The sequence below is a fragment of the Castor canadensis genome, chromosome 11 (genome assembly GCF_047511655.1).
Source record: "Castor canadensis chromosome 11, mCasCan1.hap1v2, whole genome shotgun sequence".
Taxonomy (NCBI): Eukaryota; Metazoa; Chordata; class Mammalia; order Rodentia; family Castoridae; genus Castor; species Castor canadensis.
The window spans coordinates 101,936,706-101,955,420 of NC_133396.1; the positions used below are offsets into that span (position 1 = coordinate 101,936,706).

At 35.4% G+C, this 18,715-nt stretch overlaps 1 pseudogene; it reads right to left on the bottom strand.

The window, feature by feature from the left end:
• Window positions 1-8,864: 8,864 nt before the first annotated feature.
• Window positions 8,865-18,331, bottom strand: LOC109699318 (olfactory receptor 10J1-like; annotated as a pseudogene).
• Between the last annotated feature and the right edge of the window lie 384 nt (window positions 18,332-18,715).

Below are 18,715 nucleotides of genomic sequence, written 5' to 3' on the forward strand. Positions count from 1 at the left end.
TTTCCTATTCATGTAATTTTTTTCATTTTGGGGGTTCTAGAGTCTTCTTTCTTAAATACAGTGATAAACCCTGGAATAACACACAACCAAAGGAGAACTCTGAGATGTGGTAGGGAGCTGGTGTGCTAATTTAAGGCCCTGGGAACTAGAGGGACAGAACACTGGCAGGACATCTTATATATCTCCCACCCCCCAGCAGAGAAAAACCATTAACCTAGCAACAGAAGGTGGCCTAGGTAGGCTCAGTCCCACCCAGATCACAGTGGAGTTCCTCTCATGCCAAATCAGCCAGCACTGCTGGCTAATGGAACTGATTTCTAAGCCTTGCTGACAGTAAGAGGCCAAGGAAGGCTCTCCCTCCCCACAGGGCCTATGATGCCTCTTCTCTGTGGAGAGACGCTTGGGCAACTGAGTATCATCTACACAAACAACCTGGTTCAGGAAATTCTTTTCCCTTCTGGAAACCCCTGGGCAACTTGGTGGCACTGGCAAAAGAAACCCTATCAAAGAACCCTACTCTGGAAGCCTTGCTAAGACTGCGGGACTGATACTTCTCTCATCCCCAGAGACACAGGGCAGCAATGTGAGTGGGAAGGGGTGGGGGTCAGGGTACTGTAAGGAGATTGTGGCACAAGTTGGGCCCTGGAAAGGCTCTCCATCCTCCACACAGAGGCATGTGACCCTAACAAGCATCCAGCCACAGAAGCATCTTTGTTCCTCCAGGCTGAGACTTCCCTCCCCATCAGTAACTCAGCTGATGGGGAGGGAAGCACCAGGAAGGAACAGTGGGAGTCCAGACAGTACCAGAAAAACCAAGCAACCAAAATAACACTGGAAAGCCTCAAAAATTAAACTGTCGCTGAAGCCACAGCTCACAAAAGTAGGCCAAGAAAAGTGGGTGACTATCTGCTAAAATAAAAAGAGTAAAAGAGAATTCAGAGTTTTCTCATATAGTAGACCAAAAATCTAGGATATAAACTATAAATCAATAACAGGAAGTCAACAGGAAAACCTGTAAAATCATGAAAATTAAGCAATGTTCTTCTAAAAATAATCCAGAGGTCAAAGACAAGCTCTCAGAGAAAATTAAAAAGATACAGAGAAACATAATGAACAACCAAAATATTACATATGGTAATAAAAGAGAAAAGAGAAACTTGTAACATTCAATGAGTATGTTAGCAGGACACAAACCAATGTTCTAAGTTCTCACCAGAAAAAGCTAGAAAAAAAGTAGAAAAATAAGCCTAAACAAGCAAAGAGAAATAATAAAGAAAAGCGCAGAAACCAAAGTAACTGAAAAACAGGGAACTATAGGAAAAAATCATATAATGAAGCAGGTTTAAAAAAAATCAGTAAAAATTGGTTAATCTCTAATAAGATTAACAAACCAAAAATGAGAGAAGACACAAATCACCAATATCAGAAATAAATAGGAAATATCCCTATAGATTATCCAGCTATTAAAAAGATAATGTAGAAATTATATGATCAACTTTACACTCATAAATTCAACAACTTGAAAGAAATGAACTAATTCATCAAAAAATTCAAACTACTGAATCTTGACCAGAGAACCTGAACAACCCTGGAATTATTAAGCATATAATTCAGAGTAGTCTGATAACTATTTTATACATATATGAATAAATGAATAAACAATTAAAAAATAAAAATAAACATAATATTAAGTCATAAGAGTCCCAGAAGGGGAAAAAATCTAATTTATAATTTTTAAATTGTTGAATAAAAAAATCTTTGGACCCAGATGGCATCATTGCAGAATTTTTCCAAGTAGTTAAAGAATTAACACAAAGTTTAAAATCTCTTCTAAAAAAATACGAGAAAAGAGAAAACCTATCAATTTATTTAATACGAGAAAAGAGAAAACCTATCAATTTATTTAATAAAGCTAATATTACCCCGATAATAAGGCAGGACAAAGAAGGAAAACTGCAGGTCAGTATTTCTCTTGACTTAAATGAAAAAAAACTTCAACAAATTATTGCCAAAAAATTATAAACCAAACAATGTGTAAAAGAAATCACAGACCATGACCAAGTTAGATTTATTCTAGAATGCAAGGCTACAGCAACACTAAAATAAACTAAGCAATGGTATATATCATATTAACAGGCTAAATAAAGGTCCTGTAATCATATTAATTGACATAGTGAAAACATATAGCAAAAACCAACACCCATTTATGACAAAAACTCTTAGTAAGTTAAGAATACATGGAAGTAACCTCAATTTCATAAAAAGCATATTTTTAAAAACTATAGCTAGTTTCATACTTATTTAGCATAGCATTGGAAAGTCTAGTCACTGAAATAAGGATATGAAAGGAAATAAAATGTATATAGATCAGAAAAGAAGAAATAAAACTCTTTCCATTTGCAGTTGATATGATTCCCTATATAGAAAAATTTGAGGGCATTCTACAAAAATAAAGAATAAAACCTCTCCTGGTATAAGTGAATTAAGCAAGGTAATCACAAACAATACCAACACATGAAAATCAATTAAATTTTTACATATGTGAGCCAGGTGTGGTGGTCCACACCTATAATCTCAGCTACTCTGGAGGCTAAGGTAGGAAGATTGAGGTCCAGGAAAACTACAAGACCAAATTTCAAAAACCACTAAAAAAAAGCAAAGGGGCTAGAAGCATGGTTCAAGTGATAGAGTGCTTGCCTAGCAAGCACAAGTCCCAAGTTCAAGCCTCAGTAATAGAAAAAAAATCATATCAACAATGAGCATGAGGAAACCAAAATTAAACACATAATCTCATTTATAATTTACCTAAAGAAAATGAAATATGTAAGCATGCACTTCACAGAACATGTATAAGATTTGTGTGCTGAAGATTATACAATGTTGGTGAACAATAAAAGAAAATATAAATACATGAAAAGATATTGTATTCATAGATTGGAGATTCAAGGTAGTAAAGATGTTAATTTCTCTCAAATTTATCTGTAAATTTAATGCAATTCCTATCCCAGCAAGAGTTTTTGTGGACATAGACAAACTTACTCTAAATTTATTTGAAAACCCCCCACAGCTCTTAGAATAACTAAAACAGTTCCAGCAAAGAATAAAGTGAGAGAAATCGCCACTGAAGCCTTACTCTGTAACTACATTAATTAAGACAAAGAAGAACTGAAGGAATAATACATTTTCAGTGGGACAAATAGACAATCCAGAAGTTGTTCCACAGAAAAATGCTCATATGACATTAGCAAAGCTGCAGGTGCAATTTTGAAAGTATAATATACACGTGTGAAATACCAAGGCAAAAACCCCTTGAATGATCAATATACCCTTAAAAACACGAAGGACAGGAAGGTAAAACAGATCCTGTCCAGGAGTAGGCATGAGTGGGAGGGAAGAGGGTACATGTAAGGGGTGAAGAAGGACAAATATGGTGGATATACTTTGTATGTGTATGAAAGTAGAACACTGAGACATTGAAATTATTCTAAGAAGGGAAGGATGAGGAAGAATGATGGAGGGAGTGGATCTAACCAAGATGTATTGTAAGCACATATGTAAATGTCACAATGAAAGCCCCCTGTACACTTAATATATACTAATAAAATTGTAAAAATATTTTTAAAGATGAGTCTTTAAAAATAATTGGTCTAAAGTAATTAGACACCTCTAGGGAAAAATTTAACCTCACAACTTATACAAAACTAATCCAAAATCAATCATGGACTTAACTGTAAAAAAAATAAAACTATAACAAATTTTAAACATTGTAGAAAAATGTAAAACTTGAGCCAATGAGAAAGAACACTATGCTTTTTATTAGGAAGATTCAAAATTATTAAGGTGCTAAATTTCCATAAATTCATTTATAAATGCCATGGGGTCTGAATAATTATCAGCAGAGTTTAGTTTGCTTACAGATGTGAACTGTGTTGTGAGAAGGAATAAATTAAACAAGCTTCCTCTAAAATTTATAGGAAAAATGTAAATAGCAATAACAAAAAATCCAAAACAATATAAAGAGGAAAAATAACAGATAACTAATTCTACTATATGATAGAAAAATTTAAAACTATTATAATTAATGTTGTTAACACATGGAATAAATATATGTGTGACAGAATAAAAATTCTGCAAATAGACCAAAATCCCCAGAAGAATAGAATATGTGATATTAGCATTTTAATTTAAAATGGAAAAGAATGTTTTCTTTTTTAAAAAAATCACTGGAAAATTGTCATCCTGAAGAGAGTATTGAATCCCAAAAAATAACAATATTTACAAGGAAATATGAAGAATCAACCAGGAAAAGCTACCTGAGATAAGTTTGAGTTTTAAAATAAAAATTACTACAAAATACTTTAAATGTTCAGGATACAAAGAGGACATTTTATAGGTAGAAGGAGGGGTGAATAAAATCTCTTACTTTGTTGAGGTTCTTACATTACCTACTTTATGACCTGGGAAGCAAGGGACAGATGGCTGTAAATGTGCCTGCTTTTATTCAGTGTTTCTAAGCTAATATTCATCATTAAAAAGATGGGGGTATTCCAAACATACAGACCTAGGCCAGAAAGATTGAAAAATGGCATAGCAATTAATTTGCCTCCATACTGATTGGGAACCAGTGTGAGGAGGTGTTTATAGAATGAGGACAGAGAGGTGCTGCTTATAGGTGCAAGGATACTGCCTGATTTTTTTAGAAAAAATTTTTGCTTACCCCCTACAATTTTTAATCAAGCCAATAAGAATCTCCATCTGCCACATGATACTAGCCACTCTGAGGACAGAAGACTGTGCAAGAAGAGAAAAAGCCCCCCTCACCTCAGGAGGAGGTAAAACCTTTACCCTACAGGTAGGATTGAGATGCTGCTGGCAGATGTAAGTTACCTCCAGTCTAAAGGCACGGGACTCTACCTTGATGGAGACTTAATTATTATTAAAGAGCTATACTTTTAAAATAGAATTTTCTATTCTGGGGAAGTGAGTTTGAAACGGAGGTTTTTTTCTTTGAAGATCCCAAATAACAAGTAAATATTTTCTGATTTCCACAAAAATATATTCTGAGAAGAAATATTGTAGATAGTAATCTAATGTTCCTCCTCTTTTTAAAATTATTGTTGTTATTCTGCATTATTCCAGAGGACATTCCTTTCCCCCAGGGAAGGATAAGCTCAAAACAATCCAGAAAAATAGTTAATTGAATTTCAAAAAGAATTTTAAAAAACGTATAACTGAAACATTTGTATTGAAAGTTGAGATTGTTTTTAAGTTCAGCAAACTTTTCTAGAGAGGAAAGCCTCTTTATGCTTACAAAGAATACTTCAGAATGTCAAAAGTTTCAATACTACTTTAAAGTATTCTGTGTGTGAAATGTATAATGTAAACTAGAGTTGGGAAGAATTCAAGTTTTCCTGCTAAATAAAATAAAGGCATCCAACCTTTGGAGAAGAGAGAATCATAGTTGGATATTGTGAAAGATCATCTCTTGCTCCTATCCCAGCAAAACCCTGATCTTGGGACAGGAGGGAAATGAGCCTCTAAAAGCAAGTGAATGTGCCCCTAACTTCCCAGGGAATACTCTAAGAAAGACTGGAGTCTGCCCTAGAGGAACAGATGAGGGTGTGTGAGATGTCAGGTGAACAGTCTGATGACATCACACCAAGTCTTACTCACTTCATTACAGAGCCATGGGTGCAGCTGAAAGGGACTGATGGAGGGACAGAGGACCAGGAGGGGCCTCGAGGTGCAAGATGCGCAGTGCAGGGACCACACTGATTAAAAAACATGGAAATATCAGAGTCTTCTCAATAGATTGCAGTAAGGATGGCCATTGGGGCTCATGTATCTTCACAGAATTAACCTAAAGAGGTAGAAATGATCATGGATCAGGTTCCTCTACCTCCATCGTAAGAAAACAGGAAGTCTTAACCAGAACTGATTCACTCAGAGAATAGCAGAGGGAAAATGAAAGGGAGGGGGTAGCAGAACCTTGGGGAGCAGAACCTTGAAGATTACTGCTTTTACTCATAACCATTAATGGTTTCAACTAACCATTAATTGCCTGAGTTTACATAAAAAAGTCTTCATGACTTTTTATCCATCAAATGGATCAGGATCTCAGAATTATAATGTAGGTTGAATGGTGAAACACTTTTAGATTTTATGTACCTGTACATATATCCTATAAAATTCACAGTTGGTTTTCATATTTTTGGTATTTCTGTATGTTGAAAATATTTTACAACGATAATACTATGTATTTACAATGAAATTATGTATTTTATATAATTTTCTCAACATTAAAAACTTTAATTTGCTCAGTAATTATTACTGTTAATTACTATAGCTTTATTCATCTATTTTGTCTCTCAGATTGGATGTAAAATTTACTCTCATTCTTTTCATTTGTTTTTTGAAGTAAGGAAGAATAAGTAGACTGTTATTATTACATTTCTAGTTCAGTTGATTTAATTTTATGGAAGTTTTACTGCCAGAAAAAGTTTTCCTGTTCACTTTTTCAAGAGTAATGAAATTATCTAATTTTTCAGAAAAGTGTTATGCTGACTCTTATTTTCATTTAATTATCTTTCTTTGCTGTTGTGACTGGGCTTACAAAAAGAAGGCAAGGGTTCTATCCTCTTGTTCTCCAATTTTGTGAAAATAAAACATAAGAGATTATAAGAAAAATATAGCGTTTTTGCTAGTTTGAGATAAAGATAGTATACAGTGAGATTCCTAGTGTTGTTAACATGCATATGTGTATTACAACCCATATTGGTTCTTCTCACCAAACCTCTTCACTACTTCCTAGTCACCTTCCCATAGTGGCCTCTGACAGTTTAAGATTACTATATCCACTTCTGTACAGTGAGCATCAACCATATTCAAGTTTTAGATTTCCTTCCCGTTCCCTATTTCTCCTAAGTGCAGTCTCCCGTTAGTGTGTGACCCACATCCAATAATATTACTGCATTTGTTTTGGGTCTATAATCCACCTATGAGGGAAAACATGCAATTTTTGGCCTTCTGAGCCTGGCTAACTTAGTTTAAGATGATGTTCTCCAATTCCATCCATGAACTTGCGAATGACAAAATTTCATTCTTTTTTGTGGCTGAATAAAATTCCATTATGTATAAATACCACATTTTCTTTTTGTTTTTTCCTGAATTTTATTTATTTTTAAGTTTTTTTTCTTTTGTTATTCATATGTGCATACAAGGCTTGGGTCATTTCTCCCCCCTGCCCCCACCCCCTCCCTTACCACCCAGTCTGCCCCCTCCCTCTCCCCCGCCCACCTCCTCAATACCCAGCAGAAACTATTTTGCCCTTATTTCTAATTTTGTTGTAGAGAGAGTATAAGCCATAATAGGAAGGAACAAGGGTTTTTGCTGGTTGAGATAAGGATAGTTATACAGGGCATTGACTCACATTGATTTCCTGTGTGTGTGTTTTACCTTCTATGTTAATTCTTTTGATCTAACCTTTTCTCTAGTTCCTGGTCCCCTTTTCCTATTGGCCTCAGTTGCTTTTAAGGTATTCTTAATCCATTCATCAGTAGTGGGGTATCTTGGCTGTTCCCCTAGCTTGGCTATTGTGAATAATGCTGCCTAGAAGCAGGTGGCAGGGAGGAAGGGGAGAGGGCTGGTGGCCCAAATAATGTTTTACTTAATGTACAAAATATGTAAGTAAATGTAAAAATGATAAATTAACTTTTTAAAAAAACCTGACAATCATAAGAAGGACATCCCTCTCAAGCCCTCTTTCAACCTTTCTTTCAGCTTCCACCATAAATTACAACACAATCAGGGGATTGGGCATTGACCTTCTTCACTCCCATCTGTGGGAGTGTATTTCTGCTGTCAATAAATTTACACTTTACTTGCTAAAAAATAAAAAAAGGAAGGAAAGGGCTCATGAAGGACTTTTCCCAAATTTATCTTGTTCATCTTGACCCTCATTTTGTCCTGTCTTCTTCTTCAACTTGCCTATCACTAAAAGTCCCAATTTGAATGTTTCAATTTTTTCCCTTCTTCTTGGTCAATTTCATAGCATTTTTCAGCAATCTTCTCCCTGAGTGGACTCTTCCTCCTCTCTGAGCCTGTTTTTTATCTTGTCCATGAGGGAAGAATTTTTTTTTTCAGCCCCAAAGCCTCCCCTTTCATACTGCTAATCTTCAGCTGGAAGAAGCAAAGAATCAGGCCAAGTCACTTGAGCTCTATTCACATGGCTAGAGTCTGATGGCTGTCATATGCTGATTAGTCTTCTTCATTCAGCTTCCCCTTCACTCCCCACCTCCACCTCCTAGTTCCCTTGTATTTGGAGTTCCACACGTGGCAGATAAGAAATATGCACCAAGTTGCTTGGAAATATTCTTTCTGGAAAGTTTTTAGCACATTCCAAATCATTCCTTAAAATATATCTGTATTTTTAAATTTGCTTATCTTATTGAAACACAATGCATTAGATTTCTACACATATCCTTCTTAGTAACCACTTGTTCAAACATCTAAATCATGTTAAAAGAAGATTTCACTGGTTAATGTATTTAATGTGGCTTATACTTCAATGAATTGGATTGGTCTCTTTAAATTTTAGCTTGAAATGAACACCAAATCACACTTGTAATTATCTTCTGTAGTAGGGCCAATAGCAGTGTGTGCATAGGTCTGTCAAGTGACCTGTGTTTTTATTATGTTAACAAAGAGGTTGAGGAAATGAAACTCAATTATTAGAGGCTAGCTCCCAGTTTCACTTTTGCCCTGGCCCTGGCTGCGATGTCTGAAGCTTTGTTAAGCACATGAAAATTTGGTCCTATAACTTTGCATGTGGAAAACATATGCAATTATTTGAATAGATTATCATTTTAAGAAAGGGATTTTGTACCCAACACTTGCCACAGAGCATCCTGGACTTCTTTGTTCTCAGACTGTACACAACAGGGTTTGGTAACAGTATTGTGACAGTATAGATCACTGAGATCAACTGATGCTGAGCCCTGGTATTCTTTGACTTGGGCTTGAAGTATGCAATGGAGATACAAATGAATATCATAGTGAGATGGGAGGCACAGGCATAGGTGGTGAAGGTCTTCCAGTCTTCAGCTGAGGCTGAGGACATAAGAAATGAAGAGGCTGTGATGATTAGGAGGCTGATAATTAAGGTAAGGATATCATTGATGATTAGGGTAGCACAGGCCGGGCCAAAAGGTTGGACATCACAGAAGGAATGCTCTATCAGTGAGCTGCAAAAGGGCAGTCTGAAAATGGCCATAGCCTGAACCAGTGAGAGCAAGAGACATGTGATATACTCTGAAGATTGCCAGCAAGGCACAGACCCTCCAATTCACAGCAATGGAGTAATGAAGTGGGTTGCAGCTGGCCACATAGAGTTCATACCCCATTGTTGCTAGCAGGAGACAGCTGGTAACAGCTAAGCCAACGGATAAAGAAGAGTTGAATCCTATAGCAGCCAGGGAGGTGAATTAGCTCAGTCCTACAAGGCTAGAAAGCATGCATGGGATAATGACCAGGAAGAAGAAAGTCTCTGAAGTGGAGAGGACACTTCAGAAGAAGTCCATGGGGATACAGAGGTGGTTGTCAATATAGATAATGATCAGAATGATGACATTATCAGCAACAGTTAGGATGCATAGCAAATACCACAAAGAGTATGAGTTGATGGTTTTGGAAATTGGAGAAACCTTGGAAAATAAGCTCTCAGAGGTAACTGTGAAGTTGGCTCTCCTTATTGAGGATATCAGGTCTGAAAATAAGGTCAACACCTTTTCTCAGTACTAGAGATTGCCCTGACCTCAAGTATACTGTACAGAGCAAAGATTCAATGTAGCAAAGACCTAGTACTAACCTCAATGAATCAACTTCCTTCTTCAGGGACAAGATAGACCAGGTCTTTGGACTGAAAAAGATATACAAAATTCGAGTAACATTATTGAAAAGTTTGATATACAGAATTCTTTTCAAGTTCGACTGGGTGCTTAAAAAAAAAATCACTTATGGCACATGAGGTCGTTCACAAATATTTTTTCAAATTATATTTTCTTAAAGGATAACCAGATTCTTATAACAGAATGTGATTGAGTTACCTATTGATATTTGAATTAAAGATTAGAAAACCTGAAAAGTCTTCTTACTATTTTAAGAAATAGAGACAGTTGTTAAAAAGTACGAATAAACCTCCAGACCAAGACAATTGAGTTATTGTTGTTCACAAAAAATGATTAAGTTGAAAAGTTATAAATGTTTGGTAATTTAACCCATAGTTAAAAGCGAAATTCCTAATGCTTATTAGAAAATGCTCGAACAATAATAAAGGAATCATGTACGAATGCAAGTACAACCTATTAACTTACAGTTTTAAATGTTTATTTGTTAGAAGATGAAGGAAATGAATGGAGTATTTATCCTTAGAAGTTATAAAAACAAGACCAAAAAGAAGGTAGAAATAAAAAATACAATTATGAAATAGATATTAATAATTAAAAGAAGAATAAAATACAGAAGATATATAAAGGTAAAAGTTCATAAAGTTTAGGTAAACCACTAGTGAAGTTAACCATGAAAAACAAGAGAAGACATAAATAAAGTTTATTATAAACTAATAAAGGAGCATAATTTGAGAAGTTTTAGATACAAAAAAGATGAAAAATAACATAATAAATAACTTTATCCCAATATAATTTTTAGCAATGGAATGGATACATTCATAGAAATAAAATTACTTATTAAAATTTGAATTAAGGATTGGGAAACCTGAAAAGCCTTATTACTATTTTAAAACATAGAGACAGTTGTTCAAAACTATAAATAAATCTCTAGGCCAAGAAAATTTTACCAATAAGTATTATAAAACATTCAAGGAGGACTGGAGTGCAACTCAAGTAGTAGAGTGCCTGCCTAACAAGCATGAGGTGCTAAATTCAATCCCTAGTACCACCAAGAAAAGAAAAGCCCTTAAGGATAAACTAGTTACAATATTACACAAACTATTTCAAGTAGGAGAAAGTAGGAAATATTGACCACTTCACTTTATGAAGCTTGAATTATCTTGACACTAAAGTTAGAAGCCAATCTCACTCACAAGTATAGATGTTTAAATCTTAAACAAAAATTATCAAACCAAATCCATCAGTGTATAAGACGGGTACATGACCAAATTGGCTTTATCTTAGAATGGAAAATTTGTTTAAAATTAAAACAGTCCAGTTATATATTTCCCTAAATAAAGTGCTTAAAGGAAAAAAAAGTTATATGATTATTTCAATAACTGCCAAAAAACATTTTTAAAATTCAATATCTACTTTAAGAAGAACTTTTAGAAAACTGATAATAAAAGATTTTTTTTAAGCTGAAAAAACATTTATATAGCGATTCTACTTAGTGGTAAGATATTGAAACATCCTTTGTACGATTAAGAGCAAGATAAGCGTGACTGCCTTATCCACTTCTCTTCAACATTGTATTGAATATTTTACTCAGCCCAGTGAGGCAACATAAAGAAACTAAAGATACAGCAATTCAGAAGGAAGAAATAAAACTGACATTCTTTCAGATTATGTTTACAGAAAATTCAAAAGAAACTACTGATAAACTAACAGAATTATACAGAGAGTTTAGGAAGCTTTTTGGCACAAAACTTATGTCTAAAAATCTACTACATTTCTATATTTCAAAATTTTATAGTAAATTAAATTTAAAAGAGGTATCACTTATAGTAGTTTCAATACTATAAAGTACCTATGAATAAGTACCTTTATGAAGAAAATTACAAAACCTTAACAAAGAACATTTAAAAAGATTGAAAGAATGGCTATGTTAATGAATTATAAGATAATAGTATGAATATTTCAATCTACCCCAAATTGATTTATGGATTTAATGCAATTCAATCAGAATCTCAAATGGGTTGTTTGGGGGTATTTGTTGGATTAACAACTAATGTTCAAATTTATATGTAAACTGAAAGTTTTAAGAATAGCTAAAACACAAAGAAGAAAAACAAAGCAAGGATTTGTCTTTTAAATTTTGTTACTTATGGTAAGGCTATAGTAAGTAAGAAGGTGTGATAGTGGCATAGGAAAAAGCCATCACACCAATGGAGGAAAAGAGTTCTGAAATAGAATGAATATGTCTTACTTATGTACTGGGTAGATTCTAAAGTTGTCTTATTTACTCTCTTTTCCATGACTTTCATCAGATTCTTCAATTGTTTAAAAATGAAATCTGTAAGAGTATCATGTTTCATTTCATAGACACCAGGTCTCAATCAGCCATTTTGTAAGATACAAGGAAAGCATGAAGGATTAATGTCAAGAAAATAATCAGAAAAGGAGAATGGGAAAGGCCGAAAAATGAGAAAATTTTAAATGAATTCTCCTCTCCTTTTTTTTTTTTAACCAAAAACTACTTACTTGGCAAAGGAAATAAGAGAAATTCTCTTAGAAGGTGATGTATCTGAATTTGAAAAGAACTAAGATGGGGTGCTGTCCGAGAGGCCTGGTGGGAGAAACTGAAAAGCCCCAAGTGTGGAAGGCCAGCATTTCCTGAGTGTCACAAGGAAGACTGTCATGTGGTACTGAGTTCAAGGCGAGAGTTTTGACTTCTGTGGCCTAGGAGAGTCTTTCTAGAAAGCTGAAACTTCTGGAAACCTTAAACCCAAGAATTCTGTGTTTCTCCTGAAAGAGGAGCAGATCCAGTGCTCCAGGACTCTGAGGACTTCCCTTTGAGGATAAATCCCTGGTACAGGGGACATCAGAGAGTGTGAGGTTCTGTCCCAGGGGCTGCAGTAGAGATTTGAGGAATTAGTAGAACCAAACTCTTTGCCTTTGGTTAATGACTCACAGGAACAGCTGGTATCTAGAAACAGAAATACGCCTTGTTAACAAAAACCAACATACCCACAAGAAACATGTCAAATAAAGTAACTGTATGTCTGAGGATCATTCCTTCCTATACTGAATAAACAAATGTCATTGAACATCTACTCGTGTTCCATGTAGTATGTTGGGGATTCAGATTACAAGCACAATAAAATCAGTCCTGATGTCTTCCCTCATAAAGGAGGGAGGCATGCAGAACTGTAGCTAATCCATTAGTATCTTCACGAAAATTTGAAAAAGGAATCTCTTCTAAGTGGATTCAGCCCACGTACAAACCACTTGGTGAGCAATTTATTTATGTAATTAGTAAAGGGGCTTCTCTTCCTATAACCAGATGGAGCTCTATACCAAGATTCGTGGGTTATGAAGTAGACTGTGGGATGGATTTTTATCTGTTGCTATCTCCTTGATTAAGTGTCCTTGTGCAGTGCTCATCCTGCCCAACCAAATAATCTCACAGATTCATGCTTAGAAACAAGATTAAATGCTGCAAGGAAAAGTAAAGGGTGGTATGAGAGCACATAGCAAAGGAGGAAGGTTGAACTAGTAGGAAATCTTTAAATGTTTTTCTGAGGAATGATGTTTGAATTGGAATGTTTAAGATAAATGTCATTCAAGTAGGTGAGATTAGGGAAGGATATTTAAGGTAGAGAAAAGGAAATGTGAGTGAAAGACTTGATGAATTAATGGCAATAACTCATTCCAAGAAGTGAAAGAAAGCCAACTGTGTGCAGAAGATTCAGAATGAAAGATTGTGTAAGAGGGTGATGGGGGATGAGGAGTGCAGTGCTTTGTACAGCTTCGAGCTTATTGAAAGGCTGATGTGGAGCCAGCAAAGCTTTTAAGGCTGTACATAGCTCAATCAGCTGTATGTTTCAAAAGGTCTAGTGGAAATATGGAAAATGAATTGGAGAAGAGAAAGTAGGGATGCAGAAAAATCAATTGTAGCTACTGCAGTTCTCCAGTGGGAATATCAGAGCTGGCAGTAGGGTGGGAGACATGGAGATGACTGTGGCTTGTTGTGACCCGTACAACCAATTCATGATAGACATCTTAGGATGAATGGTCAAGAGACCTGCACTTACAAGGCCCAGCAATGACTCAGGAGTCAGTTCTCAGAAAATGGTTATCTAGAGAAAGAAATTGTGGCTTTTTTCAGAAACTTAAAGGTTCTGCCCTGTGATCTTCCCATTGCAGCTTGACTGAATACTGACTGATTCACCATAGTGGATAATCATCATTGCCTCTCACTCAGTTTCCAGACTGGAGATCTTGAATAAAGGGGTGGCCAGTACCCTTGGGGTAGACCCTTGAAATACATGTAAATGTCAATCACTGTAAAAAATTAACTCTTTAAAAAATTTTAGTAGCATATAATAGTTGTATAGGGGGATACATTGTACTTTTTATATATGTGCTTATAATATTTCTTAATTAGATTCACTCCCTTCATTGTTCTCCCTCATCCTCCCTATCCCCCTTCTTTAGAACAATTTTGACAGGTTCCATTATTCTATTTTCACATATGAATACAAAATACATCCACCACATTCACCCTCATTCTCCCTTTCCTTATGCTTTTCCCTCTTCCCACTGATACCCACTCCTGGAAAAGAACTGTTTTACCTCCCTGTCCTTCCTTTTTTGTAAGTGAGTATTGATAGTCCACGGAGGTTTTGCCTTGGCATTTCAGACATGTATTTATTGTTCTTTAATCAGATTAACTCCACCTATTATTTACTCCTTCTCTATCACTCTGTTCCCTATTGCCCAACAGCTGACAGTGCATTGCTATATTATTTAAAAATGAACTATTTTCAAGTACATTGGATCTGCTGGGTCATCAGACTTTAGTAGTGGCAATGCTTACACTGTATCCTGGACTAACTTCAGAGCCTTTTCTGATAATGAACACTAACATGAGTTACTCAGGGAATGGGTTGAAATAGAAGATGTGCAATATGCTGCCATATGTTTTATCTCAAATAATGTATTTGGAAATGGGAAAATAAACCAGGTGTGTTTGGGAATCACTGGGTCCATTGTAAATTAAAATCAGACTAAAATTTCATTTTTTAGGTGATCTTCATAAGCCCCTATGCTGAACTGTGTTTGGTATCCAGGGATAAGCATTAGTTCAGGGGCAGTGTCCAGTAAGCTCTCCAAAGTGTATATATCCTTTATAATCAGTCATTTGATGAATGGATGCAGGTTCCTTTAAGGAAGACTACAAAGAAAATTTATAGTATATGTTAGCATCAATGTTATAGAGGCATCCTCAAGGGATATGGCCATTCAAGGAGTTCTGGGAGTAGAAACTGGTTCTAGTCTAGAATTAGGTGAGAGGCCATAATTCTCCATTATGGTAACTTCAGTTAGGTTATGTTCATCAGTCCTAGGGATTTTAAAAACATTACCATTATAAAGATCCATTTTCCATTCTATTTTAGCCTTAAGTATCCTATGATCAATGAAATAACACTAAGGAGTTCTGCAAGCAAAAATTCTGATCACTACTGTTATCTGTTTTATTAACCACAATACTCTCTTCTATTGGATATAAATTAATTGTACAAAGGGTTTCATCATGCTATTTATAGCATGCATGTAATTCTACAAATTCACTCCCACATCTATGTTACTCTTTCTTAACCATTTACCCTTCTCCCTCTCCTTTTATAACAGCTTTTGGTGGGTTTTATTGTGCTATTTTCATATGCATATATAATGTATTTCTATAATATTCACCCTTATCAGGTGAAGTATGACCATTCATTGGCCATATTTTATTTTAGGTCTAGATTTCACATATGAGCAAAAACATGTGATATTTGTATTCCTGAGCTTGGGTTATCTCACTTAACCTGATGATCTGCCATCCCATCCATTTCCTGCAAATAACTTAATTTCATTCTTCTTTATGGATAAATTATACCCCATTTTACATATGTACCACACTTTCTTTATGTAAGCATTGGTTGTTGGGCATGTAGGGTATGTAGGATGGTTTGGGGATATCGCGGAATGAATGCAAGCCAACCCTGAACCTATGCAATAGGTACACAGTGTCGTCAGTTTCTTAATTCTTTGAGATCTGTTGAAATCAGGCTGCTCTCACATATTCAATTAGAGTCTCTAGGGAACAGTCACTACTAAGTTTTCCACTGTTGAGTCCATATTTCAGTTAACTAACTGAACAAATGGTAAGAGCTATTCCAGTCTCCTTGAGTAGATACATATTGCCCAGAATCTGTCAGTACACATGTCAATACATGCTGTGTATATAAACATCATGTTTTTTTCCTCAAACAAATGTGAAATAAATTTCCATCACATTTTGCACATTCCTAGTGCTATGAATTAGAGGTCTTCTGGGATGTGATACTCGTTATAGATTAGGAGGCAATGAAAGAGGGAGGATAAAATAGAACTTGTAGTTAAGGGTGACAAGAATAAGGTTAACTCTCTTTTGTGATAATGAAGAAGAATGAGGAGGAGGAGCAGGAGAGAAGGAGGAGGAGGATAGAGGAAGAGAAGAAGGAGAAGAAGGAGAAGAAGAAGAAGAAGAAGAAGGAGAAGAAGAAGAAGAAGAAGAAGAAGAAGAAGAAGAAGAAGAAGAAGAAGAAGAAGAAGAAGAAGAAGAAGAATTAATTAAATGATTGTAAACAACTATTCAACCATTTCAGAATACTAGAAATTGACCAAGACAAATACAACAATCTACGAAACACTTATATTTGAAAATTAGCTGGAGCTTCAGGCTGGAATAGCAAGAGTCTGTAGCTTCTTTGATTGAGGAGTTCCATTGTCCTCTTCATCTCCATAGTGCAGCAGGTAAGACCTTTAATTTTAACCTCTTGTAGTTGGCTATACAAATTAGCAGCCTCAGTGTCAGAGGGCCAGTCTATATTTTGGGTGGAAGTTGAATGAAAGCCTGCAGATTTGCTGGCTCAATGTGGCAAACTCATTTGGGAATCTGTTATTTTGATGTGTGATCATGGTTCTGGGAAGGGAGCAAATAAACCATAAATTTAATTGAGAAATCCTGACAATAAAAGAGCCACAGATGGGCTGAGAAAAGTACTTGGCACAACTCTGGCTGCAGAGAAACAAAGATTGCACAAAGAATTCTTGCAAGAGTTTGACTAAAAGTGAAAGCAAGTGAAACCTGAGAAGTGGCTGGAAGTTTGAATGCATGCCACAACCTGCACATGGGCCAATCAGCTAAAGGTAGTGACTTATGAACTCTAGATGTTTGTGCACAATCTGCCTCAACCATTGATTGACCACTGAACCTTGTAGTCACAGGAAAAACCTTGGGAAGCCAGGCATCATCATCATCATCATTATATTAATAATAATCTGAGAAGGCACAAGTTTTCACACCACAGTTTCTGCAGCTAAGTTGAAGAAAGTAAAAAAATGGAAAGTAATAATTTGAAAATACAAAACAAAATCCAGAGTTGCTACCAGATTATTTCATTGAATAATTATTATTCATGAATTATTTCTTTTTACATGATCTCCAGTTCCATTCATTTTCCTGCATATCACATAATTTCATTCTTCCTTGTGGATGAATAAAATTCTATTGTGTATATATTTATATACACAAAATGTATATATTCCTTATTTATTCATCCACTGGTTGACACCTAGCTCAAGTCCATAATTTGTCTATTGTGAATAGTGCCATAACGCAGGTATCTTTATAATAAGCTGACTTTGATTCTTTTGGGTATATACCCAGAAGTGGTATGGCTGGATCATGTGAAAATTATAATTTAAATTTTTTGAAGAAACTCCTTATTGAGTTCCCTCATCAATCTGGAAATTTTCTATTCACATGTCTTCAAATTTACTGTTTTATCTCTAGTTGTATCTAATGTGCTGCTGAAAATCCTGTTAAGTCCTTGGTTTCAGTTATACTTTTTTTACTTTTGGTGGTTTTGCTTTGTTTTAGTTAACATTTTTTCAGTTTCCTGCTATGGTTCCATAATTTGCCATATTTTCTTTTCTTTTTTTTCTGTTCTCAGGATTGAACCCAGGGCCTCAAGCATGCTAAGCAACTGTTCCTTGTAAGCCATGCCCTTGGGCATTTTGTCTTTTGTATTTCATTTCTGAGATAAGGTCTTCCTAACTTTGCCCAGGCTGGTCTTCAACATCTATGCACTTGTCTCTGCCTCCCAAGTAGCTGGGATTATAGATGTATGCCACCATGTCTGACTCCATCTATTTTCTTCAACATAATGATTAGTTTTCAATTGCTGCCTACCAGTACCACAAGTTTAGTAACTTAGAAAACACATTTATATTGCTCACAAATTCCTTGGTCAGATATCTGTGACATGGCTTAACTGGGTTCTCTGCTCCGGGTCTCACAAACCTGCAATCAAAGTGTCAGCAGAGCTGTATTCCTTCTTGGAGACTTGCATCCACTTCCAAACTCATGTTGTTAACAGAATTTAGTTCCTCATGATTATAGACCTGAGGATTTTTTCTCTTTCTGAACATCACTGTGACTGCTTTTGGTTTCTAGAGGTTGCCCACTTTTTTTTCACATGGCCCTCTCACATACTATGTGCTTCAAAGCCAGCAAGGAACTATCTCTTCCTTGAATCTGTCTTATACTAAGGTATAAGAAACCTTAGATGGATTCTTAGATAATGTATGTGAGAGGCTTATATCCTATTGTCTTACCCATATTCTATCAGATAATGATAAGTCACAGGTCTGGCCATAATTATTGATATCTGAAAATTATACCTGATAAATTCAATAGTTATTTTATGGATTTGTTTATAACTAGCAGTTTTTTT